The 27,378-nt window shown below is 36.4% G+C and overlaps 2 pseudogenes; both read left to right on the top strand.

The window, feature by feature from the left end:
- Positions 1 to 1,953: 1,953 nt before the first annotated feature.
- LOC122148249 lies at positions 1,954 to 6,806 on the top strand (annotated as a pseudogene).
- A 5,475-nt stretch (positions 6,807 to 12,281) lies between these two features.
- LOC109078115 lies at positions 12,282 to 21,742 on the top strand (annotated as a pseudogene).
- Positions 21,743 to 27,378: the final 5,636 nt, after the last annotated feature.

Below are 27,378 nucleotides of genomic sequence, written 5' to 3'. Positions count from 1 at the left end.
CCTACTCCAGTGCGCGACACCTGTCATTATCGTGTTTTGTATTTCTGCAGGTGTGTTAGCCGTACTGGATTAGGACAGTTTCAATACTATTTTGATATTCAACCACAAGACAAAATGAAGAGTTTGTCGGATATACGAGTGTAGAACTTATAGCCTTCACATACGCAATCATTTATAGACATATGGGGGGACATATAGAAAACAACAATTGTAGTAGCGTTATACTCTTAAAAAGATTTCATCTTTCATCTTCTTTTTTGGCCATGTAAACACAGCAACTTATCTAAAAACATCTGCATGCACTACAGTTGCGTTGGCCCGTTTGTAAATACAAAATCATCCTGGCAAGCATTAAAAATCTGTTTATTTCCTCCGGCGGAAACAAAAAAAATGAGGTTCCAACGATAACACCATGGACAGTGTGGTTAATGATGTGCCTGCTGTCCACAGGAAGAAGCAGGAGGGGCAAAAGGCTGGAGGCCAAGAAAAGGACTAAGCCCGGGTTTCCACATGTGGCGCTGAAGCAGGACCATCGGACCGAATAACCGAATAATGTTTTATACGGATAAATCACCTTTATTTCTTTATTTTGCATTTATATGTAGTATACCCCCCTCCTCTCTCCCTTTCTCTACCATTCATCTATTTGCGGCTCAAGATCTGTCAAAAACAAACCTCTTGCAACTCTATTGGGCTCATGGAAGGGGAGATTCCGGTCAAAATTTATCTGAAATGTGACAAATGAACTTCATGACTTATCATTACTGTCCGACCATATAGACATGCTGTTGTGTCTGATCTGTGCTAATTGACTTTATTTTCCTTCTTCTCGGTTACCTTTTCAGATTGAGGTACCCTCAGCTGCAGGACGTTGTATATTTTTATTTTTTTGTATTTTTTTTTTGTTTCTATTTTTGTTTTTTTTTTCAAAACTTCTTTTTAAAGTGTCATTTTGGTTCGGATCTCGACTTCCTCTGCCAGCAGGCATTGATCCTCATCCACTTCTCACAAAGCCATTGGAACGTCAATGTGTCAGTATCATTTTATAAGATAGTGCAATTTTTACTGTTGGTACGCTCGGAAAGAAAGCGGAGAGATTATTCATCATTTAAATGCCTGTGCAAATTTTAGAGTTTTTTTTTACCTGACACTGATAACAAGAGGTGTTTTTTACCACGCAGAACATCTCTGTCTTTCCCCTCTCTCTCAGGGTTGCAAGGTGTTCACAACCAAAAACCCAACCCAATTGCTATTCAAAATAGGCAAAGTGTGAACATAAAAAAATCATGTTTTTTGATTATTTTTTTTTAGTGGGGTTCCAATGTAAAATTAAAGTATAGCACAAATAGCGGGAATACACGGACCCGGCAACAACTGCTCTTCTCTATAAATAAAAATGGTTTCATTTGGTTGATATGTCTGTCTCAAGTTGACGTGTAGGTCTGTCTGGTGCCATTGGTGTCCAAGCAAACTTATTTGGACGTTTGTTGTTGTCTTGAGTGTGCTCCAAGCAGCAGTCCAACAAGGGGTTGCAATAACATTAACATTTTAATGTCTGGTAAGAGTCGGATCAGAATTGAAATACCGTAGCCCATTTATCCTATTATAAAATACCAAAGAAAACTGGAAACCGTGACGAATAAACTGTTGCTATACCTGTTGCAACACGTCCATCACGAGACACACATTTTTGACACTCCATACACTGCAAGAGTGTTGCTTTATCTCCAATACATCTATCGGACATTTCCCTATCAGATGTCAAATAGACTTTAGAAGAGTACTTTTAAGATGTTCATGATTTATGAATGTCTATCAGAGGTCTGGACACAGCAGCTGCTTTCCAGATGAATCGATCTAACAGACATCTGCGACAGTACACATGGTATCTGGATAGTGTAATGCTCTTTTTTAGTGGTGATGTTGTCGAAATTCAGCAAGCAGTACTTCGCGATGTTGACAAGTCAGTTCTTAAGAGGGTAATTTGAGCATTCAGTGGGACAATTGCAATTCTATGTTTGGTCAAATTCCCCATAACTAGCATCATGAATATCCCAAAAAATTGATGAGTTTACTTGTCACCCAGGCACGAGAAGATTAACATTCTAATGAGAGTCTGCGCTGCTGAGTCGACCAGAGGAGCTGGAGTCCCTGTTCCGGCTTACGGGGCCGACCAGACCTCTGCAAGCCTGCAGAGAGACCCCTCGAATACGCCCTCAGCAAAATCCAGCACAACACGAAAATGTGTATGATAAGCCAATGGCCGAGGTATAACACCAGATGAAAAAGAATAACAGTGGGATCGTTCACCCAATAAGAAAATTCGTCATCGTTTGGACCAAGGGTGAATAAATGATGACCAGAATATTCATGTTTGGTGAAACGATTCTAGTCAAACAATTAGACTTAAAAAGTGCCAAGTCCTTCCCTCTGTTTGTTAGCTTATAAATTATATTTTTTACTGTCTGTATGTCTAAGTGGACAGATGGCGGGATAAGCTAAGGACCATACCGGCGTCTGATGGAACAGCTCTTCGGCTGAAAAAGCCACCGGAGCCCATCTGTCTGATGAGCTGGACAATGAGAAACGCAAAACACATAGACTACATGAACAAGAGTGATGACTTCACCAAACCTCCTGGAGCAGGAACGAGGAGAGGTGAGAGAGGATTGAGAAATAGCAGGGAAGAAAAAGGATGTTGAATTGTAAATTTCTTGTATGTAAAACTCTGAAATGCATTATTCAACCTTACATTAGTACAGTTTTTTAAACAGGAAACATAAACAATGTGGCAATAGAAAAATAAATATACTGTGAAAGATCTGCCAAAGAAGTACAGTAGTCAGGAGTACTATAAGAAGACGAGGTGTCATATTTAAACATGTAATATCTGTCGTGCTGTGCTTAGGTCACTTTTAAAGAATCTGTTATTTATCAAAGTATTTTATTTTGAGAAACTTTAGTCTTCAATAACATTCCAAAGCATACTCACTACATCTATTAAGAACATCGTTGTTCACATATTTTGAACTGGGAACTCATCCCCACATCCGAGATTGAATAGCATGTCATATCATGAATTCGAGTTTATGATTCTTTCATTGACCCTGGTAAAGAATTCATTTAAATGCATGATGATTCCAATTTGTGAATTGAGTGATTGGATCGCCAGCTGTTCTGACGTCAAAAACTCACTGATTCAAATGAAACAGTCCGAGCAATCTTCTGTTAGCCAGCAGTGCTCACCAAGTCTGTTTCAAAATGAGCCAAGAATGGAAGATTCTTCAAGCTTGAATGTGGTGCAAAACAATGACATAAAAAGTAAAACCCAGCTTATACACAAGTACAGGACTTGTCCGTTTTGGTAATTTCAGCCTTAATAATGACCATGAACTAGGACGTATCAAAATGCTCGTTATTTATAAATCAAATTACCCAACGCACAACATCGTCAATACAAACCAATGGACCAGTTAGTTACCCTTTTCTTCGTTTTTTCATATGTATTATGTGTTTGCAAATAAGATAATGCAAGATGACTAGTCAATACATTACGTCAGTCAACTTACTATTTATTGTTCAATAGGTTAAAGTGGCTGCGAAACAAGAAAAAACAATACCAAAATCAGGAGGAAAAAGAATTTTAAAAGTTATCAAAGAGCACAGGAGAGCTGGTTAAGCTGAAGCCTTGCACTTCCTGATGGTTGATGAAGCGAGAACTTCAACTTGGAGCAATCGACAAAACAGAGCCACAAAATACAAGATCTTCTTCAGAACTCGATGAAAAAGGAGAAGAAACTGCATGAGGCATGAGAGAAAAGCAAAGGCAAGACCACCAGGAAAACTCCTTGATCTTGAGGTTGAGGTGGAGCTCTACGAACATTCTAACTGTTGCAAAGAGCAAGAGTGAGATGTCTGCAAAACTGTCAGCCAAGAAATCTCAACTCAGCACGCTGTCACCAGAAACAATTGAATTGTTAAACAAACTCAAGGAGCTTGAAGGAAACCAATGAAGCTCTTAAGAAATCAGCAGAGGAGCTCCAGGCGTGAAGGGACCCCAAGATCAAAAAGTGTGAATGTGGCAGCCTCAAAATTTGAGGCAGAACTTGCGACTTTGCCCCGCACTAGAATTCTGGAAATGGAGGGTTAAAGATGCAGAGATACGCAAAACTGCGAACAAATGCAATGAGTTTGAAGAAGATGCATATAATTAGTTGAGGTTGCTATTAGAATCAGCAATTACATAGGGACCTGAGGCTAGAGGTGGAAAAAACTGCAACTAGAGAATAGACAAACAGTTAGAGAACACTAGAGAGACCTTCGAACATGGCAGGGACAGGAATGTGCCCAGTTGCAACCAGCTTTGGAAAAAAGGAGACAAGCTTTACCTAAAGACCTGAACAGACGAACTTGTGAGCATAAACAATCCGTATGAAGGCGCTCGGCATCGGTCTGAGCTGAAAATGGAAAGGATGAAGGTAGATTTAAAAGAGTATCTTTTTCTTTACAACTCAAATCAGCTGTACTGTAATAAATGGGAATTTACTGCAACACAGAAAATGTCTACCACGTCTACAGATTCCAGTGAAAGTCTGAGAGCCACAGAGATAGAGGATGCAACCTTGACAACTCAATCTCTCACAAGGCTCTCTTTGCATTCGTCAGAAAAGTCACGGAGGTACTGAGCTGCGAGTTAATAGAGGAAGAGCAAGAAGACGTTCTCTGGAAACCGCACTAAAGTGGCGAGAATAATGAGTTGAAGGTAAAGACTGCTCTCTGTAAAGGCTTAGCTAGATGTCCCTTCCCAGCTAACAGCTTACCTAAAGCAGAAGAACGTGTACAGTATCTGAGCTCCAAGCAGGGTATAATGAAGCACAGTACCACGAACAAAGAAAGAAGGGAATCTTTTTCAACCAAGATTTCTGTGACCTTTCAGCGTGTCTCCAAATGCACATGAAAAAAAAGTGAGAATAAAGTTAAGGTAGTGACTTTTGGACAATTCGGACAGGTTGAAGAAACCAGAACCGTCTTCAACAGCTGGAAGCCATTGAGCGAGACCTGATCAAAACAGAGTATGATTTGTTAGCAACTGAGAAGGAAAAGGCACATTTTTCTCCCACAGCAGGTACAAGAAATAAGAGACAAACAGCATGAGTAAGGTTATAGAGCAAGGTGAGGAAAAGGCTTATCAAGAGGCTGAGCTGAGACAGTCGGTTCATGATGGGGAGGCCAAAACCAGAGACCTTCAAAGCAGAAATGGCAAGCCCTGAAGGAGAAGATTTCACGATGCCATGAACAAAGAAGACGAGTCTATCCCAGCTACAGGTGGATTTACTCTGTTCTGCACAGAGTTTTCTAGAGGAGGACGACAAGAAAAAGAGCCATAAGCACTGAAGTTCTAAACCTTACCAAAGAACTTGAGGTCACCAAAGCGCTACAGCCGCACTTTACGGCCCAGCACAAAGGAAGCCGGATGATGGATGTTCCAGTGACGTCAACATGGAGTACAACACCGATTCAGTACAAAACTAGGACAGCTGACAGTGACACACCTGCCTGCGTTTATCAGAAGTCGTTCCAAGAGGAGAATTTCTGATCATGAGTAGTCTGCAAACAGAGGCTCTAAAGAAAGCCAGCGCAGAGAAGAGCACAGTGCGTGAACTTTACCCTCCAAACAGTCAGTGACTATACTGTGAAGAAGTCCGGAATGATTCCTTGGATGAGGAAGAAAGACATCAGCGCTTCTGAAGTCTCTTTGGATACCAGTGGGGAGGGCCTGATCTTCTGAAGTCAGTATGTCCCAAAAGTATACCATCCACTGAACACGCTACAGGTGATCCCCAGATATTCAGAACAATGAGGCAAACCTTAGAGATTTGCATTGGCCTTTCTGAGGACTTGACCCAAACAATGTTCTGCCAAACTATCACAAGAAATTCAAAAACTCCAGACAACCCTCATTCCTAGAAAATGGAACGAACGTCAAAGAGCCAAAGAATCCTGAAAGAGTTCGATCACCAATGACCTTTGCCTCCATCTCGAGAGTAAAGTGTGGAGACTGAGAACATGAGGTCTCCCCTCTAATGGCCAAATCTTTATCACGTGTATCCACTGCATCCAATTAGCAGCTCCCAAGAGTCTGTGGACATGATAACAGGTAGAGCTGTGTTTAAGGAGACTCCGAAAAACGAATGGTCCCCACACATGTCAAGAAGTCAAACGCTAATGTCATTACCAACAGAAGACAGTAAGGATTCACATTCACTTAGGATTCACAGTTCAAGAAGACCACTGATCATGGCTCAGTCGTCATGGTTAAATCTACTGCCGTATCATCTGACTGTAATGAAGTTTCTACTGGAACTGTGCCTACGCTCACCACACCACAGTGTGACTGCCAGCAAAATCACATCTAGCAAAGCGATGAGCCAGCATCACCATCACGCAGGTCACTAAAGCACCAGCCAGACCTACACTCTCAGTGGTAAGTGTCTCATTTAAACCATATATTCCGGGGATATGATTAAACAATACTTTAAGAAAGGCCAAGAATTACATCCTGTTCCTTTCCCTCTCTGTTAATCAACCCTGAGCAGCCCACGTTGATGTCCCATCAGCACGATTCAGGCTCAGTCGTATTCCAATGTCTCGGGGGATGAAAACTGGTAAACGCTGTGCTTGGAGCTTTTGGGAATCACCACAGGAGTTAAAATGGAAACAAATGCTGAGAATCAAGCCATGCACACTGACCTGAAAAAAACCCAGCTGTCATTTATGGAGCCCTGCAGGGTGGAGGGAAAGGCTGAACAGAACTGAGCAAATAACATCCATGTTTACATATAAGTCTACAGTCAAAGAAACTTAATGTTTGCCCACTTTCTGCAGTTGTTATATGCAAGACACATTGAATTTTTTCTCGGGAAGAAATAGGGAAGGAGACTTGGGGTTTTAATGCAGGACAAATGCTGCAGTAAATAATGACATATTTTTGTAGGCCAAAACCATAAGTTAGCATCATCATGATTTAACGTTCTTTATTAAAAAAAAAAGAAATATTCCCTGAAAGTTTGAGTTAGAATAGTTTGCAAGAGCACAGTTATAAAACACAATGAGGCTGTTAAAGTGACTAGTTGTAGATGAGTTTACCTGTTCGGTGTGGGCATTTAATATCCAACAACCTCTGAAGTGCCATTTAGACACGTTTTTCAAGACAAGTAAAAAACTTAAAAAACACAAACCAATATATTTTATATCAAAGAATAAAATATGACACTACATTGAGATTGATTTAACCACTGACCTGATACACAATCAGCCATTCAGTGTTCAAAACTGAGTGTCCACGAGCAAAGATGACAGCAGGTCATGTAACAGATCTCTCCAGTTATTATAAACCTCTCTGGTGGCAAAACAGATAATGTATTTGAAGAATATTTATCCAGTAAAAAAAGACATATCAAATCAAATCAAAGAAAAACGGTTTTATATCAAACGAAAACTTTTATTTACAAATGATATCTGCTAAATTATGTTTTAATAGTGTTGTTTATGATTTTTAATGGTGTATAATTTTAGCATTTTCTGGAATGTACATATCAGACCAAGCATTTTCTGTGTAATATTGTTGTGAACTGAAATGCATTGATCAGAGCCTCACCAATGAGTACGATCGTCTGTAACGGAAGACATTTTTTTTATACTGTTTTCATTTAAAAAAATGTTTTTGCTTTCAGATAAGTCAAAAATGTATTTCTACCCTCCACTTACTACACACAAATAAAAACACTTATACATGTTCCTATTCACAAATATATATTAGCATATATTGTGAAAAGTTCATATTTTCCATAGATGTAGATACATGATACTCAAAAATAGCAATTAAAATGTTCATATATTTTCCAGATTCATGCACATAAATTAAACTTTCAACTGAAATATTTCAGGTCTTTTATTGTTTAATACTGATGATTTTGGCATACAGCTAATCATACAGTATCTCAAAAACAATTAGCATATCATGGAAAAGGTTCTCTAAACGAGCTATTATACCTAATCATCTGAATCAACTAATTAACTCTAAACACCTGCAAAAGATTCCTGAGGCTTTTAAAAACTCCCAGCCTGGTTCATTACTCAAAACCGCATCATGGGTAAGACTGCCGACCTGACTGCTGTCCAGAAGGCATCATTTGACACCCACTCAAGCGAGAGGGTAAGACACAGAAAGAAATTTCTGAACCGAATAGGCTGTTCCCAGAGTGCTGTATCAAGGCACCCCTCAGTGGGAAGTCTGTGGGAAGGAAAAAGTGTGGCAAAAAACGCTTGCACAACGAGAAGAGGGGGTGACCGGACCCTGAGGAAGTTGTGGAGAAGGACCGATTCCAGACCTCTGGGGGACCTGCGGAAGCAGTGGACTGAGTCTGGAGTAGAAACATGCCAGAGCCACCGTGCACAGGCGTGTGCCTTTTGAACCAGAAACAGCGGCAGAAGCGCCTTGACCTGGGCTACAGAGAAGCAGCACTGGACTGTTGCTCAGTGGTCCAAAGTACTTTTTCGGATGAAAGCAAATTTGCATGTCTTCGGAAATCAAGGTGCCAGAAGTCGGAGGGAAGACCTGGGGAGAAGGAAATGCCAAAATGCCTGAAGTCCAGTGTCAAGTATCCCACAGTCAGTGATGGTCCCTGGGGTGCCATGTCAGCTGCTGGTGTTGGTCCCACCACTTTTTTATTTTTATCAAGGGCAGGGTTCAACGCAGCTAGCTATCAGGAGATTTTGGAGCACTTCATGCTTCCATCTGCTGAAAAGCTTTATGGAGATGAAGATTTCGTTTTTCAGCACGACCTGGCACCTGCTCACAGTGCCAAAACCACTGGTAAATGGTTTAACTGACCATGGTATTACTGTGCTCAACTTGGCCCTGCCAACTCTCCTGACCTGAACCCCATAGAAATCTGTGGGATATTGTGAAGAGAAAGTTGAGAGACGCAAGACCACAACACTCTGGATGAGCTTAAGGCCGCTATCGAAGCATCCACCTGGGCCTCCTATAACACCTCAGCAGTGCCACAGGCTGATCGTGCCTCCATGCCACGCCGCATTGAACGCAGTCATTTATGCAAAAGGATTCCCGACCAAGTATTGAGTGCATAAACTGAAACATAATTATTTGAAGGTTGACTTTTTTTGTGTTAAAAAACACTTTTTCTTTTATTGGTCGGATGAAATATGCTAATTTTTTTGATATAGGAATTTTGGGTTTTCATGAGCTGTAGTGCCAAAATCATCAGTATTAAAACAATAAAAGACCTGAAATATTCAGTTGGTGTGCAATGAATCTAAAATATATGAAAGTTATAATTTTTATATCATTACATTATGGAAAATAATTAACTTTTTCACAATATGCTAATTTTTGAGAAGGACCTGTATATATATATATATATTATATATATATAATATATATATATAATATATATATATATATATATATATAATTATATATATATATTTTAATAACTTGAAAAACAGACAATCAGCTTTTAATGTGCACTTTTAAAACAAATAGAAACTAGCAATCTACAAACAAACATTCCATAGTTTGGAAAAGTCAAGTGTAAATAACACTGAATGGTTAAGGTCCATTAATTTTAAATCATTATAACACACACCACACACACACACACTGCTGATCCTAGTGTTTCAAATCATGTGAACAAGTCCATTAAGCTTAAAATCAAATGTCTTTCAACTATCACCATCATACCCTTAAGCCTTATTGTACCTAAGGCAGCAAAAGTTTCATTTCAAAAGTTGAAATTACAATCTACAAATACATATTACTATGTAGCACCACAAAAGCAAACAGAGGGTCTGTTTACTACAATAGTAAAGTGGTAAAGTAATGGTATTGGTCAGTAATAGTACTGAAGTACACTTGATATTTGCATGGATATTGAAAAAAAAAGGAAAGATTTTTAAATGTCACTCTTTTTAAGACCGGAATAGTACAGTGAATAATTAACAAGCAAACAAACAAACAAACAAACAAACAGACAAATAAATAAATAAATTATCTTTTGCAGAAGGAAAACGCAAGTGAAATTACAGTTACCTTTTAGTATTGTGGGCCATTATTTTCATGACATGAAATAATAATTTATTAACAAAGTGTGAGTCCATTACTGATTCCGAATTACATGAAAAAAAAAATTGTAGTTAGTAGCGTAATTCATTACATTACACATTTAAGGTAATACAATCAAACTACGTTTATGATTGCTTTTAGATTACAAGATTAAAAACACAAAGACAAAGAAAAATATATTCCATTCGTTGTTATTAACAAAATGTAGTGCATGAACATAACATTACTTGGAGGTGTTCCTAAACTGGGGTTCATGGAGGAACTGCGGGGGGATCGTGAGTTTAACGAAAAGCTAATAATTAATTAAATCATAAAAATGTAAAAAATAAAAACAAATCATTTTTTCATATAACAACTAAAAAAAGGTGAAATATTTATATATTTTTTTAAGTAATGTGTTACTTAATTATTATTAAATTATAACCTTAAAATCATTCAAAAAAGCATTGTTAAATAAACCCTCTGAGTGATAATTCAAACACACATTTATGTGTTCATCAGTAGTTGATTCTTGATGCCCCAAAACACTTCTTAAAACTGAAATGATTTTTGTAAAATCAGCGGTCAAAGGCCCTGTGACCTCGATATTTCTGTGTAATTATACAAACCTCAGTCTATTCTAGGAAGGAAGAGTTAGGGAGAAAAAGAAGAATTAGGGGAGAATCAGTAAAATATGAATGATTCCAGTTGTATGAGCATAATATTTAATCATTTAATCGATAAAAAAAACTGATAACTGATAAAAGAGTATTTTAAAATGTAATGTAATATAATCACAAGTAGGCTACTACTTAATTTTTGGACGCATCCAGATTAGACATAATAATCAGTTATTACCCAGCACTATTAATGCTGACTTAAAACACTGTATCTGGACAATACATCTGTTATTATTAGTGTTGGGGAGTAACTAGTTACATGTAAAAGAGTGTGTAATAAAATTACAGTTACTTCAAAAAAAAAAATCACCTACACACACCCACATACAGATTTAATTTAATTTCTTTACCAACAATTGCATTGACTGCTCTAAAATATGAGACACCAATGTTTCAGGTGTCCAGGACACAAAATAGGACATCTTTATATGATACCTGTTTTATTTTATTTGGGTATATAAATGTTTTTTTTTTTTTTTTTTTTAAGATTTAATTGTTAGATGCCTGTGTTTCCTGTCATAGATTGATTCAAAAACAGTGTCATAGCTATTAAAAACTGAACTCTAATAATTAATAAATAATAATGACATTATATAATCTTAATTCAAGTGCTAAAGGTTTTCAAAAGTCTGACGGTGATTAGTGTTGAGTCCTGCTTTAAATGTTTCAAAATTATTAACATTTGAAAGCATTCGTTTAGAAATTTAGAAAAGTAATCAAAAAGTAATCAAATTTAATCAGTTACAATAAAAAAGTAATTGAAATAGTTACACTACTTATTACATTTTAAACAGGGTAACTTGTAATCTGTAACCTATTACATTTCCAAAGTAACCTTCCCAACACTAGTTTTTACTGTATTTCAGTAATGAGTACGAGATTTTTTTTTATTTTTTTTATTTTTTGCATATGAATGACATATATAACAAAAAGAGATGATACCAACTTTGCATATAAATGCATCAGTACATAAGATTTACAAGTAAAAAAAAATAAGAAAGAGAAGAAAAGAAAAACATAAATAAATAAATAAAAACAACTAAAATAATGAAGACGGTACAGTTTACTTGTCTATTTCAAATTTGCAGATAATGTTAGAAGTCCCTGAGAGTTTTTTTTTTGTTTGTTTTATATTTATATTACCATATTTCCAGGTATTGTTTAAATTTCATGAGTACCAGATATTTTATTTTTATTGTGGACATTTTTTTTTTTTTTTTACACTGCAGAGATGACACGTGGGGGGGGTGGGGGCGTCATTTGTTGACGTCACGACGTCGCTTTCAGGCTGCTGTACTTCGACCTGTTTACTTCCCAGTCCACGGCCGACAGAGCTGCGGAAATAATCATTATTGCTGTCAATGGCGCGCGGATAAGCACAAGCGACCGGCAGCGATATAATACACACAGCTGTCAATCAAAGCCGTCATATCTGAAGCTGTCGTGTAGTGTGCCGCTGTCTGCGCGGCTTTAGAGGATTTTAAAGAGCGATGATGGCGTCCAGCTATAACGCGAAGGATGAGGGACGGTCATCATCCGGGATCGGTGGGCTCCGGCGGCCCCGGCGCCGTCAAGAGCAAGACAGCCCGACAAACACGGCCTTTAAACAGCAGCGTTTGCCTGCCTGGCAGCCCATCCTGACCGCGGGGCACCGTCCTGCCCGCCTTCTTCATGATCGGACTCATCTTCATCCCCATCGGCATCGGAGCTTCCTCGTCACCTCTAACAACATCAAAGAGTTTGAGGTGCGTGCCGTCGCCATAGCAACGTCATACTGCGTGATTAGGGCTCTTGTGCTCGTGCACGGCGCATGTCATCTTGTGTTGTGGTACTGTAACTCGTGTCGGGTCTGTTGTAGATCGACTACACTGGTGTTGACATGTTCAGCCGTGTTTCAACTGCTCGCAGAGCTACAGCTGGAACAGCACGACGCGCGCGTGCACCTGCCTCGGTGCCTTCACCCTAGACCAGCCTTTGAGGTAAAACTACCCACTTCCTCATTTATAACCATCCTCCTGCACCACACTAGAAAGACTTGAACACTTTCTGTAATTCTGCATAAAATTTGGTTACTTGGCGATCAGATGTCTTCTTATAACTAAATAAAGACCCAATAGTAACTTAAAGATCATTAGAGTGATCAACCGGAACAGCAACCAAACCCATTCTCCATCAAGAACAGCTTCAGCGGAGCGGTGTGTGGACTCACTCACGATGAAACAGTCTGGGATATTCTAAATATATTAGAAATTCATGTTTACAGGCCTTTCTAAGCAGGGTTGGCCAGGTTTTCGCAACAAAACCCACCCAATGCTACATCAAAACTAGCCCAAAACTAGCCCATGTTTCCCAGAGAATCCCAAAAATCACATTCCGGGTGGTAAAATACATGTTTTTTGCCGATGATCCTCCAGTAAAATTTGCATTCCAGAGGCTAAATATCACATTAGAGTCGCTTCAACCTGCGAACATGAAAAGCAATCCGCGGCAACAGTGTTAAAGTAGCCAAATTCGCGCCGGGAAAACCCCAGACCTTGGCAAACACTGGGGATCTATAGGTGTGCACTTGCTTTGAGGGAGATGCACGGCGAAGGTAGTTCCAGGCAGGTCTTGACCGCATTACATGTCCATATCACTTCACCAAATGATTGCAGTAATTTCAAAAGGTCCTTGTGGCTTATAACAGCAAAAGAACCAAAAGCCACAATGACACTGACCAAGCAAATAAATATAGAAAATAATAGGATATAAACGACAAAACTTGTGTCCATGTTTTTGCCAGAAAAATTAAATTTTTGTGATTGTGTATGGAAAGCACATACTACACACACACACACTAAACGCACGCACACACACACACACACACACACACACACACACACACACACACACACACACACACACAGTACGGACACACACTCGCACACACACACGGAAACACACACTTGCACAGAAACGTGGCTGTTAGCGCTGCTTGACGATTTTATTAGTAAAATAGTTTAGCATTTAAAAGCTACTTGTCATTTCTCACTAACGAGGTAATAACGGTGTTTTTGAAGCAGATGAACTTACAGTTTCACTATTAGTAGAAATGCTTCTGCTGATCGCTGTTGAGAGACACACAGACTCAGGTGATTAATCTCTCTCTGTCTCTCTCTCTCTCTCTCTCTCTCTCTCTCTCTCTCATACAACTGCATTAATAACTGCATTACTATCAATGACTCAAGCCTTCATCACTAGGGCTGAAATTGTGTTTTGGAATTAACAACAGAGGCGTGCGATGAGATGCGTAAGAAATGAATCCTACACACAAGACAAATATCTTGAAATGCATCATCTGAAGACGGTCTTGAGGTGTGGTAATCGTATTATAAGCAGAATAATTGAATCCAGTTTGTTGAATTATTAGAAATTAATGCACACATGAGGCACACTCCGCTTGGCAACCTGGCTGCATCTGCACTTTGGGGTGTGCATTATATTATAACACATTATTACTTGCTTATAAAAAAAAAAAAACTGTTTTCTATGTGTATATACTGTATTTTAAAATCTAATTTATTCCTGTGATGCACAGCTGTATTTTCAGCATCATTACTCCAGTCTTCAGTGTCACATGATCTTCAGAAATCATTCTATATATACTATATACTGATTTGCTGCTCAAGAAACATTTTGATTATTATCAATGTTGAAAACACTTGTGCTGCTGTTTTTTTTTTGGTGAAAACCGTGATACTTTTTCAGGATTCTTTGATGAATAGAAAGTTTTTGTAATATTATAAATGTCTTTACTGTCACTTTTGACCAATTTAATGCATCCTTGCTGAATATAAGTATTAATTTCTTTCAAAAAAAAAAAAAATCATACAAACCCCAAACTCTTGAACTGCAATATTTAATTTGACATTAATGTAAATAGTCTGTTTATTGGTTTGTACTGTTGCTTGCTTTGCTATTGATTGTTCCGCCAAAATAACATAAAAAATATATAAATTATCTTTCCAAAAAAGTTTCAGTCATCAAAAACATGTGATACTTTCGAATTGTTGCACAATTGGATGTGAAAATTACACAGTATTTCATTTGAAATACCTCAAATCAAATTAAATATGGCATGCCAAGTATGTCTATAACAGAGGTGCCTAAACTTTCGAATATGAAAGTCCAAAAAAACTTGATGAGGGCCAAAGTAAATATTGCATTATACCCAAACATATTTTATTAAAATATTTAATTAAAAATAAATAATTAAAAATGTAAAATATATATTTTTATATTGTTTTTTTTTCAGTCAAATTCACTTTACAAACACACACACACACACACACACACACACACACACACATATATATATTAGAAATGAATATATGCTTCAATGTAGTGTTTAATTCCTATTTTCCCCCTTCCTCTAGTAACATGGCCTGAGGTCATCACTCAACTTGGAGTCTGTTTTGGGCATTTCTTGTCTATACTGTTGAAACAGAGGCAGCTTTTTATAGTTGGATATATTTATCTGTAGGTCCATTAGGTTGCAATATTTACTTGGTCTGTGGACAGTTTATTGGCCAAAAATATCATCTAATGTGGCATTAGCTCTCATGTATTATGCATTAGCATTTTAGAGGAGATTTTATTGATCATATGCTTTTCAATTGGTTAAAATAGATTTGTTTCCCGCTCATACATTAACAGGTTTCAGATTTACACTTATGTATAAACAGCCTGTGAATGTGCGTCTTTAAATAACAGAAATAGCCCCAGGACAAAAGATTTTGTGCCTTGTCACCTGATGGTTTTGTATGCACTTACATCTTTTCTTTTGTAGAGTAATGTTTTTATGTACTATGGACTCTCCAACTTCTATCAAAACCATAGACGTTATGTCAAATCAAGAGATGACAGTCAGCTGAATGGAGATAAAAGCTCTTTACTGGTGAGTGCTTTGAGATCTTTATGATGGACTGTCTAAAACACAAGTAACATTCCTGGCATTCAGTCTGTTTTAAATGTACTTTAATTTTGTTGTGTATAATGACATGGTTTTGCTGAAGCATTATAAAATATGCTTTTTATGAAATGTCTGATATAGGGCTGGGCTATATAGCCAAAAAATCATATCTCGGTAATAAAACAAAAGTGCAGAAAATTTGGTTTTAGTCTCATTACAGTTATCTAATGTCATAAAAATACACTTACTTGTAGGTTTAAAATTCTACATATGGCACGTTATTGTCCAACTACAAATATTTTAGCAAAAATGTATGTTTTAGTCAGAATTATTGTGCTCCTATTTTATTGGGACACTCGTTCACAGAGTGGAGACTCGCATACAGAAGGCTCATGCTCTCCTAACAGCATAATGGAAATATTTTCATAAATTTCAAACATTTACAGACTTAGAATATACCTGTGAAATGTAAGTTATGCACATGAGTCTGTCAGAGCATCTGATGGGGCAAACCGCTTTAAACTACACGTGTTAACTATATCTACCCAGTTATTTTAGACCATTAATATAAAGCACATCTCATGTTTAGAACAATTGGATTATGCGCTTTCCCCGCAGCAGCTCATGTGTATTCTGCTATTTTTCAGATGCACTTCGATCAGACTTCTGTATATCGATATAAACAGTATTGCCTCATTCATATCAATTAGGAAAGAAAATATGTATCATATAAACTCGATATTTGCCGCCCAGCCCTAGTCGATATCTAATCTCTTTATTTGCTTTTGTTTCATTAAACAGTTGTCGTTTTTCTTAGAGCCTTGATGCCAATCATGACAAGCGTATAGCTTATAATTTGTAAAACTGTCATTGAATGAAAGCACAGAATGTCAAATCGTTTTCAAGTGTTCAAGTCTTTGTTCTGCAGAACCCAAGTAAAGAGTGTGAACCCTATCGAACGAGTGATAAGAAGTCCATTGCTCCCTGTGGGGCCATTGCTAACAGTCTCTTCAATGGTAAGACCAATTCTAAACGCTTGTCCCAAATGATGCACTATACACTCGCCATCTAGTGTACAAATATCTTCACTTGTGGTGCATGTTTAGGAGAGAATCTCAGTGAATGGATGATCTTGTGACACAACCATTTACATAAGCGCTGCACTGTTTACAGCAGAGGAAAAGCACCGCTGTACACAAACTGAGCCACCACACTACAGACTTTTGTAAACAAATACTGTATGTGACCCTGGAGCACAAAAGCAGTCTGAAGTCACTGGGGTATATTTGTAGCAATAGCCAAAAATTATAGATTTTTCTTTTATGCCAAAATCATTAGGATATTAAGTAAAGATCATGTTCCATGAAGATATTTGGTAAATTTCCTACTGTAAATATATTAAAACTTAATTTTTTATTAGTAATATGCATTGCTAAGAACTTAATTTAAACCTTTTTAAAAGCGATTTTCTCAATATTTTGATTTTTTTGCACCCTCAGATTCCAGATTTTCAAATAGTTGTATCTCGACCAAATATTGTCCTCCTAACAAACCATACATCAATGGAGAGATTATTTATTCAGCTTTCAGATGATGAATAAATCTCAATGGACCCTTATGACTGGTTTTGTGGTCCAGGGTCACATTTGTCTGCAGATTTCAACATAAATGAGGAGATGCATTTTTTTGTGCAGTGCTTTTAGGGCTGCGTGTATCGCGTGAACAGGCATGATTCTCACCTGAACGTGCTGTGAAGAGCTATTCAGAAGATATTTTGTAAATAAAGACTTTTATGGCTTTATAAAATTTGGTTTAAACCACTGAAGTCTCATGCATTACTTTTATGATGAATTTATGACCTTTTTGTAGTTTGAAGGTTTTGATTACCATAGACTACACGATTAATCACAATAAAACCGAAATCCATCTCTGCATCTGCTCTGAGTTTTGGTCACGTTAATGTGCATTTTGGAATGCAACATGTGCCAACTATCTTCCCAAGTTTTTATTGAGAAATGGCTTAAAACCAGCTGCTGTCAACAATACAGAAGCTTAAAGGCTGCCTGCAGATTTCTGTCAAAAAAAAGTTCAGTGTAAGGTTTGTAAATGAAGAAGAAATTGAAATTTTACCGTTGTGATGTAAAAAATTATGATGATTATTATTATTTTCTTAAATATTTAAATATTAAAAATATTTAAAATAGTATAAGTATTAAATATATTTTTTAAGTAGTGATACTTTAAACTATTATTATTATTATATTTAATATTAAAATATTAAAATATTAAATATTTTACCATTTTTACAGTAGTAGTAGTAATACTAATAATAATAATAATAATAACCAACAATAATAAATGTAATAATAATAATAAATATTATTATGTAGCTTTATTAATATGTAACCACAAAATTTGAGCCAAATGTGCAGCCCTAGAAGCAAAGCAAATCTGGAATTTTAAATTGTAAAAGAGTTTTCATCTGAAAAATCGCCCTAACTTAGACTTTCAAAGGATGTAAAATTCCTCAGGTTTTATTTTTAAAAAATAAAAAAATAAAGAAGCTTAATTTGTTTTCCAAAGATAAGCAAAAAGTTCATTCAGAAGGGTCAGAAGGTCATTTGAGGTGCTCATAGTAAAAGCCAGTGGAATCTTCAGTTTGGCTGAGGGTTAATACAAACACATATCAGATATGAGTTGATCAGAAGATTGGATCTGTGCATTAAGCCTTGTGGTGTAAACACTCTGCTGCTTCACAACATGTGCAACGTGAAAAGCTGTAGCCAAGTTAATATGAGCCTTAAAAGAAATATCACGCTTACACAAGCTGTGTGAAACAGACCTCTGCTCTAAGGTCTCTGTCATTTGTTTCACAATTGTAGATACTTTGGAGCTGTTTTATATCCATCCAAACGGAAGCAGAATAGCTATTCATCTGGTGAAGACGGGCATTGCTTGGTTGGACTGACAAGCATGTGAAGTTCAGAAACCCAGGAGGAAAACCAACAACAACCTCTCCATTGTGTTCCAAGGTGCGAGAAACGCTGAACCCTATATATCTGCTGGTACACAGATTCCTAAGGCCTCTAAATGATCAAAACTTTGCTGAAAAAACCCGTTGCACACACAATCTGCTCCATGCCTTCTGTCGTCTGATTGATAGTTTAGACTTTACTAGCAAGTAAAAGGAACATTTATTGTTCATCTCTCAATCGTTATTTTATTGCATTGCATTATTTTTGATCATAAAACTAAGCATTTAAATATCATCTTACATATTACTGGGAGATTTAGAGTGATGAATAATTATATCTTTTTATGCAAGTATATGCTATACAGTTTTAAAGCTCTCATTGAATTACATTACAAGCATCGGATTTTCAGCTTACTTTCTGGTCATATAAATATCACCAAATGGCCACATTTTTGATTAGGTTGAGCCTCTGAATAAAAACTGAGGTGTTTATTCTTTCATATTTCTTACTGTGTCGTACTCTATTATGAGCCATAAAAGCCTGATGTGTCAAATATAATAGTCTTTCAGTCTGTAATATTGGTAACCAGTGTTAATGTCATCACAGATACGAGTAAACCTGTAAACTGGCGCAAACCCGTTTACGAGCTGGACCCGTCTGATCCTGACAACCAACGGTTTCATCAATGAGGATTTCATAGTGTGGATGAGAACCGCTGCCCTCCCACCCTTCAGGAAAACTCTACCGCATCATTCAGAAGAAGAAGGACAACATGACGCCCACATTACAGCCAGGAAACTACAGCCTGGAAGTGATCTACAGTATCCTTGAGAAACGCATTACCAAATGAAGACTCAGATAAAATGCTCAGGTTTACTGTATTTTTAAGAAGTGTTATTGTCAAATTCATAAATTACCAGAACTTAGTATGCTGAAAAAAAGAAAAATATTTTGATTTTGTTTTTTCAACTTCAAAATTTAACCTTTATTTCAAAGTTTTTACTTGCTGTTTTTGTTGCAATTATTGTGAAGTTTACTAGCAATTTATGAGTGAAAACAGTTTTAAAATAAATCCTACACCATTTTTTTTTTCTTCAGTGTAGCCGCTGGAAAACAGGCTCTATGAGATTAGCATAGCATTATAAACCAGCTTTCACGTTTATAACTAAGCCAAGACACTACAGACAAAACTTTTCATGCACTGGGGAATTTGGGGGTCCAAAATCACTCTTTACTGTTTATGTTATTGCACTTTATCTATTATGTCTGTAGAGTAAATATCTATAAAGTATTACATATCTATAAAGTAAACAAACAAACAAAACAAAAAAAAAGTATCTATAAAGGTGGGAGACTTTCCTATGGGAGGCCCATTTCCACCACTTATAAGAAAATAAAAACAAGGTGACTTTTTTTCCTTAAAATTGTGTGATTATCTAAATCGCTTATACTGACTTTTTTTCTCATTTAAAACTTGCAAATTAAGTGCGAGGAGAAAAAAACTCAGCATTGCGACTTTATATCTCGCAATTCTGACTTTATAACTCAAAATTGTGTGTTTTGAAGTCAGAAATGCAAGGTATGACCTTGCAATTCTTTTTTTTATCGGAGGGGAAAAAGAAAAAATTCAGAATTGTGAGATATAAAAAGTCGCAATTATCTTTTATTTTTTTATTCAGTGGCCAGAAAAGGCTTCCGTTACTTCACCAGTTTTATCCTGTCTTTATTCTAAATGGTTTTACTGGGGCGCTGCACGATAAATCGCATGTGATTGTCAAGCGCATCTCGTCAGTAAAGCCGGTTCTGTGATTAGGAGTAAATTTCCAGCACGTGCTCTTAGAGGAGCAGCATTTACTACCACAGAGCTGTAGTTCGCTGACAAGCTATGCAATATCGCATTAATCGAGTATTATAGTAAATGCTGCTCCATCTGAAAGCATGTGCTGGAGATTGACTTCTAATCACAGAACCGGCTTTACTGACGAGATGCGCTTGACAATCACATGCGTTTATCATGCAGCCCTAGTTTTACAGAGCGGTCTGTAAATTCTAAATTCAAAGCAGAAAAATTATTTTTTTCCTGACTATTGAAAGTATAATCTGACTTATAGGGTTGATAAAAAAGGAAATCCAAAACTCCCTCTGTAAAAACCTTTGACTACTCCTGGGCAACAAATATCAAACAATTTTGAGCCTGGCTTTATGGAAACGTATATGAACTTAGTGCATATAATTAGACATGCCTGATTTCTCTTATTTAAACAGTGTTTTCAAAAATAGCTACTCTTAATGTAATGTACATTCAGCTTGGAAAGTTAGTAGTGATTTCTACTATTCACCCTGGTGGTGTTTTTCCTTACAGGGATGAAAAAACTCGCATGTTTTACTGAACCCCACAGTTGAGGTTGTTCCAAACCTGTACGAATTTCTTTTTTTCTGCGGAAAACAAAAGAAGATCATTTGAAGGAATGTTGGTAACCAAACAGTTGCTGGTTCCCAATGACCTCAAAAAGCATGGAAAAAATATTGTGAAAACTTCTTTTCGTTCAGCTGAAGAAAGAAATTCATACAGGTTTGGAAACAACATGAGGGTGAGCAAAAGATGACAGAAGTCATTCCTTTATGTTTCCTTACTGAAATAAATGCAAAAAAAAATACAAATGTTAAAATATGTTTTGAAAGGGAACAATGTCTGTTGAAAACAATTCGTCAAGAGGGGATTCTTTTTTTAATGTGAACCCAGATTACCCAGTGCGCAGCTTTGATGGCAGCAAGCGCATGATCCTCAGCACGATTGTCTGGATGGGAGGGAAGAACCCTTTCCTGGGCATTGCCTACATCACCGTGGGCTCCGTGTGTTTCTTCCTGGGAGTGGTGCTACTGATCATCCACCATAAATACGGCAACCGCAACAACAATGCTGACATTCCTAATTAAATACGTAATTATCAGCACACCGCAGTCTGTGTATCTCATGCTGCTGTACACACACAGGTGCACGGAGGGACTACTTGCAAAATTATTGTTATGCAATGGCAGTGTTTTAAGCATTTATTTCATCCGACACAAAGCTTTTAATTTTATGATCTTTCTACATTAAGTATTTGTAGAGTAACTAGATGATCTGTAGTCATATAGTATGACGAATCCTACCACAAAAACCATGTCCCAGGTCATATTTACTCCCCCAAAATAATAATAATCAATAATGCCGTTTTATATTATTGCGTATGCATATTTAAGATGAATAAATAAGGCTTTCCACGAATGTATGGTTTGTTAGGAGGACAATATTTGGCGAGATACAAACTATTTGGAAAATCTGGAATATGAGGGTGCAAAAAAAATCTAAATATTTTTTTTTTTGAGAAAATCACCTTTTAAAATTGTTCAAATGAAGAGTTCTTAGGCAATGCATAATACTAATCAAAAATTAAGTTTTAATTATATTTACAGTAGGGAAATTTACCCAAATAACTCTCTACATATCCTAATGATTTTGGCATTAAAAGAAAAATCAAATATTTTTGACCCATACAGTGTTATTTAATTTTGGATATTGATATAAAATATACCCAGGGAAGAACGATACAGACTGCTTTGTGCTGCCAGGGTCATAAATATGTTAATTGACGAGAGGGCTTTGTTGGGGATTATTGCGTAATGGTATGTACAATCACAACAGTCATGGATTTTTAATCAGTGAGGTATTATACAGTATATGAGAAATGCATTATTTCTGTATAGTTTGAATTGATTTGATTGATTTGCATAATCAACAAAGACTGTGTTACTGTATTTTATGGAGTGCTAAACTGTGAGGGGGAGCCTCTAGATATGCCTTAACTCGCACTAACGTGTTCATTTATTATTATTTATGTTTAGTGACTGTTTTGGAACATCTTGGTTCAGTGCAATGTGTCGCCCTATTTAATAAGGATAGGTGGGTGTTTTGCAACTGCCTGAGAAATCCTTCATCAAGCTTCATGTCTGTTGTTGAGCCAAAATCATGTCATGTTTACTCAAGAGTTGTGTGATAATAAAACAACAAGCGCAATGAGTGCTGAGAGACGTGCTGTGGTGCTTTTAGGAACTTTAGCATCAATTATAACAGCCTCGGGGCAGTGTGACTTTTTTTCTGGACAAAAGTCTTTGATTTCCCACTGAATGTTATTTTAAAAACCTGTTGCTACAACTTTTTTTACAAATTTTTTTTTTTTTAGATTTTCCAATAACTGCTCCTACTGTTGTACCACAACCAAAAAAACTGTGGGATGGAATGACAGGGTAGAGTTGTATAAAATTGTTTCAGTTAGTGTAAAGACTCAGGATTTAATGCAGTGTGAAGCAGCAATTTAGAAAGAGGGTTTTGGTTTTGAGGGGTAACCTCCGACGCTCTTACCTTTCTCTGTGAGTCGTAAAATAAAAACAAGCTTATCAGGAATCCATTCAGTGATAGGCCAAATAGCATTTCAAAGACTTCACTGCTATGCAGAAGATTTTCGGGGGATTATTACAGTCATGCATATACTTAATTAGTTAAGCAATAACTAATTTCATTTGAGCACTGTTAGTTTTGTGCAGTTAGCTAAATAAATATAATATATATACTCACACTTGCACAGATTTCTCAATGCAAACAAACAAAACAAACCATACATACCAATACCACACACTTATAATACTTATAATTTCAATTCATATATTCAACTCATAATTTGCAATATAATAATGCATTATTATTAATTTATTTTAAAAAGCAAAAGCAAAGTGTGCATTTATGTCCATACAGGTCAAACTCGAGAAGTACCGTGTGCAAATCAGAAGGAAAAACACTTTAACAACGCAGTGTATAATTTTTATGCTTAAATGGCACTGGCATTGCGATAAAATGCTGCGGTTTCAGTGGAGAATTTTTATCATAAGATCTTTGATGTGTACACCATTTTTTGTAGGCTCACTACCTAATGTGAAACAGGTTTAGTGAGAAAGGAAATGAGGGTGGAAAATATGAAATTTGTGACGAAATTGTATGCTGTCATGCATAAAACACCACACACACATACAAAGGAAAAAAAAAAAAAGACAAAAACACAACAAAAAATGTTCCTGCTAAGCGGACGGAAAAAAAAGAGGAAAATGAACGCGAATCTTTTTGTCGAGACATTTAAATGAAACGCGAATCGGTCCCCGACCGAACCCGATTCTCTAAAAGAACCCCACCTCTCGAACGGTTTCCTGTCCAGTAGGCGGCAGTAATGCGCCTTCTCGCCGCTTATTCTGCGCCAGAGCCAGAGCGGGAGAAGGAAAGTGAAGTAGTGGACATTTTCAAGTTTCCTCGTGCTGGTGCGGCTTCCCTGAACATGCAGGGGCTAAAGGAGAAATTAATCACCATGTTTAGGCAATCCTATAGGTGAGATTTAAGCCTTTACGCCTGCCTCATCACTGCATCATGTGAAGAAAGCGATCGATTGTATCTCTCATAACGCAAAGCCTTGATTAGATCTGAGCAGAGTTAGCAGCGCCGTTAGCCTAGCATCAGCGCTCATGACCTGATTCCTCCTGCTCCTAAACAGCGATATCGAGGATTTATTCACTTATTATTTTAATATATTTTAGTTTAGCTGATGCTGTATATAATATGCAAAACACCTCTAAGAAAGTACATTGGTGTGTAAAATCCATGTAATAATTTTTTTAACCAGTCTCTCTCAAGTGTCGGATACATTGCAGTTTCCTGGAAAGCGTTCCAAGGTGTTGGCGTTTATTAAAAATTATTATATACAAGTTTTTTTTTTTTTTACAGGTCAACGTTTGGAAACATTACTATTTTTAATGTTTTTGAAGAAGTTTCTTCTTGCTCATCAAGCCTGATTTATTTGATCATCAAAAAATACAGAAAAAAAAATGTCAATATTGGGATATATTGATTACAATTAAAAAATAATTTTTTAAATTTATATACTTTAAATCATTATTTTCTGTGAGCAAGCTGAATTTTTAGATTATATCACATGACCTTTAGAAATCATTCTAATATGATGATTAATTATGGAGAAAAGGTGGAAACAGTCTGCTGCTTACTATTTTTTCAGAACATGTGATACTTTTTAGATACTTGATAATAAACAGTAAAAAAAAAAAAAAGAAGCTAGTTTTAAAATATAAATAATTTTGTAATAACCACTATACACTACTGGTCAGTTAATTGGGGGTAGTATTTTTTTTTCTTTCTTTTTTTTAATAAAAATCAAACTTTTATTCAGCAAGTGGATGTGTTAAATTGATAAAAACGTTATAGTAAAGAAAAATGTGTTTATATGTATTAGAAATATATATAATTAGAATTTTTTTTTTTTTTTTTTTGAATAAATGCAGTGCTTTTTACCCTTTTATTGTCATCAATATATTAGAACAGCAGAACTGTTCCAACCACTCATTAAATAAATCAGAATATTAGCAAGATTTCTAAATGATCATGTTTGATAGACTTGGATGTTACATGTGACACTGGAAGGCTGGAAGTAATGTTGCTGAAAATTCAGCTTGGCATTACAGGAATAAATTATTTTTTTTAAAGTATATCTTCAAATTAGAAAAAACTTTGATTTAGAGTTGTAATAATTATTTCACATAATTTTACTGTTGTTTAATTATCTATTTTTTTTTTGTTTTTGTTTTTTTTTTTTTTGTTTGGTGTTATGATTTTCTTTTATTTTCATCTGTATTTTATGATCAAATAAATCAGGCCATTGATGAGCAGAAGAGACTTTCTTTCAAAACCATTAAAAACTAAGGAATGTTTCCAAACTTTTGACCTGGGGACTGTACGTGTATAGTTTTGTTGTTTTTTGTTTTAGTATTTGAGAGGGGCCTTATGAAGGTCAATTCTATATATATCTTAATACAGAGGTGCAGGAACAGGTTTGATAATGACACACCCATTAATTTCATAAATTGAGTGGTTTCTCTTATGAGCATGAAATTTGTTTAATTTAATACTCATTAAATGTGGTTTTGTTTTTGTAGCAACCCTGCAGGCAGGTCTCCAGGCGGACCCTGTCCCACACTGCACGCAGACAGCGCTGGAGAATAATAGTCCCCGTCAAGCAGAAGATGTGTTCAGGTTACGTCCTGATCAATTGTCAGCCCAGTGATGCTGCTACTCTTTTGGTCCTCTTGGGCACCACTTCGCCTCATGGTAATGTTAAAGTTGAAGAACTGCAGTTTTTGTTCCCAGGTTCTGGGACTGATGGTCCAGTGTGGGAATGAAACAGTATAAGTAGTCAAATGATTCGCTAATATAGGGTTCACGTTGCCATAGTTAAGATGTAATTAATACTAATCATTGGCATGTGCTGTTCATGCTGAAATAGAGCTAATTGAACAAGTAGAGTAAAGACTTCACTTATTTCCATAACTGTGATATCACTGGCTTGGACGCTGGCACATTCTGCATTACGGCGGTTCTGGCGATAGATTGAGGGTGTCTGTTATATATGGCTTGCTGTGTCAGTGTGTGATGCTCGTGGCACCAGGAGGAGAAAATGACCAATCACAGGTCTTTTCTAACAAACATGAGAGTTTTTTTTATTAAACGGAGACCTGTAGCATTATTCTACTTCCTAACTCTGCACAGAAATTCGGCGCTTCTTTATTTTTCAACTGTTGACGCTTTACACTCGTGGGCCACCCAGAAGTGCGCGCAGATGTATCAAATGCCATGTGGTTTTTCAGGAAGACAATGGCTGCGTTTCACGAAGGGAGGCACGACAGACCGATCTTGTAAGGGCCTACCAGGCTCTACTGTCTTGGTGAAGTGTAGGATCAATTAACGTGCCATCTTGGCATCATTTTAGTATTTTTACTTGAACTGCCTTTCATTTTATTATTGGAATCGTGGGATTTACAATCAGTGTGGGAGTGCATAGTATCCCTAATGATTATAACGTCAGTAAATGGATGTTGACATTAATACGTTTGTTTTTTTTAAATGTTTTTTTAATGTTTAATTGTTTTGTGTTTCTGATTGGACACCCCCCCCCCCTTTTCTCTTTTCAGGGATTCTGTTTTAATTATAAAATTCTTTAATTAATTCTAATTATTTTATTAAATTTAGGGCCCAAATGAAATCTATTTAAATTTTCTTCAATTGATGGCTAATAATGGGTTTAATGAATTAAATTAATGATTTGATTAAATTTAATAATCAAAAATGGTTTATCAACTTATTATTATTATTAATATTATGAATTATTATGGTTATGGCTTTATCATTTTATAAAATTATTTAGTAAAATATATAATTTTATTTATTATTATTATTTTTAAGAATTAAAGTTTAACAATTTTTATTTTGGCAAAAAAGAATGTGAAACTCTTAAAACATGGAAGAAAAAATTGCGATATTCCCTAAAAGTTGTAATGTTGTTATTCTAATAATTATTATTATCATATTTATTGGGAGAATTGTTTGTGGATCCTGCCATACAACTATGGAAACAGTAAAGAAACTCTTGTTTGTTGAGTGCTATACGTAGAAGTCATGTGACTCTGAAGAAATATGCTGAATGTTTGCATCCAGATTTCAGTCTCACACGCCAGTGACATCTTGTCATTGACACAAACAAACGGACCAAAATCATA

The sequence above is a fragment of the Cyprinus carpio genome, chromosome A17, assembly GCF_018340385.1.
Source record: "Cyprinus carpio isolate SPL01 chromosome A17, ASM1834038v1, whole genome shotgun sequence".
NCBI lineage: Eukaryota > Metazoa > Chordata > Actinopteri > Cypriniformes > Cyprinidae > Cyprinus > Cyprinus carpio.
The sequence above is the reverse complement of the archived record's forward strand: the minus strand, read 5'-3'. Positions and strand labels throughout refer to the sequence as shown.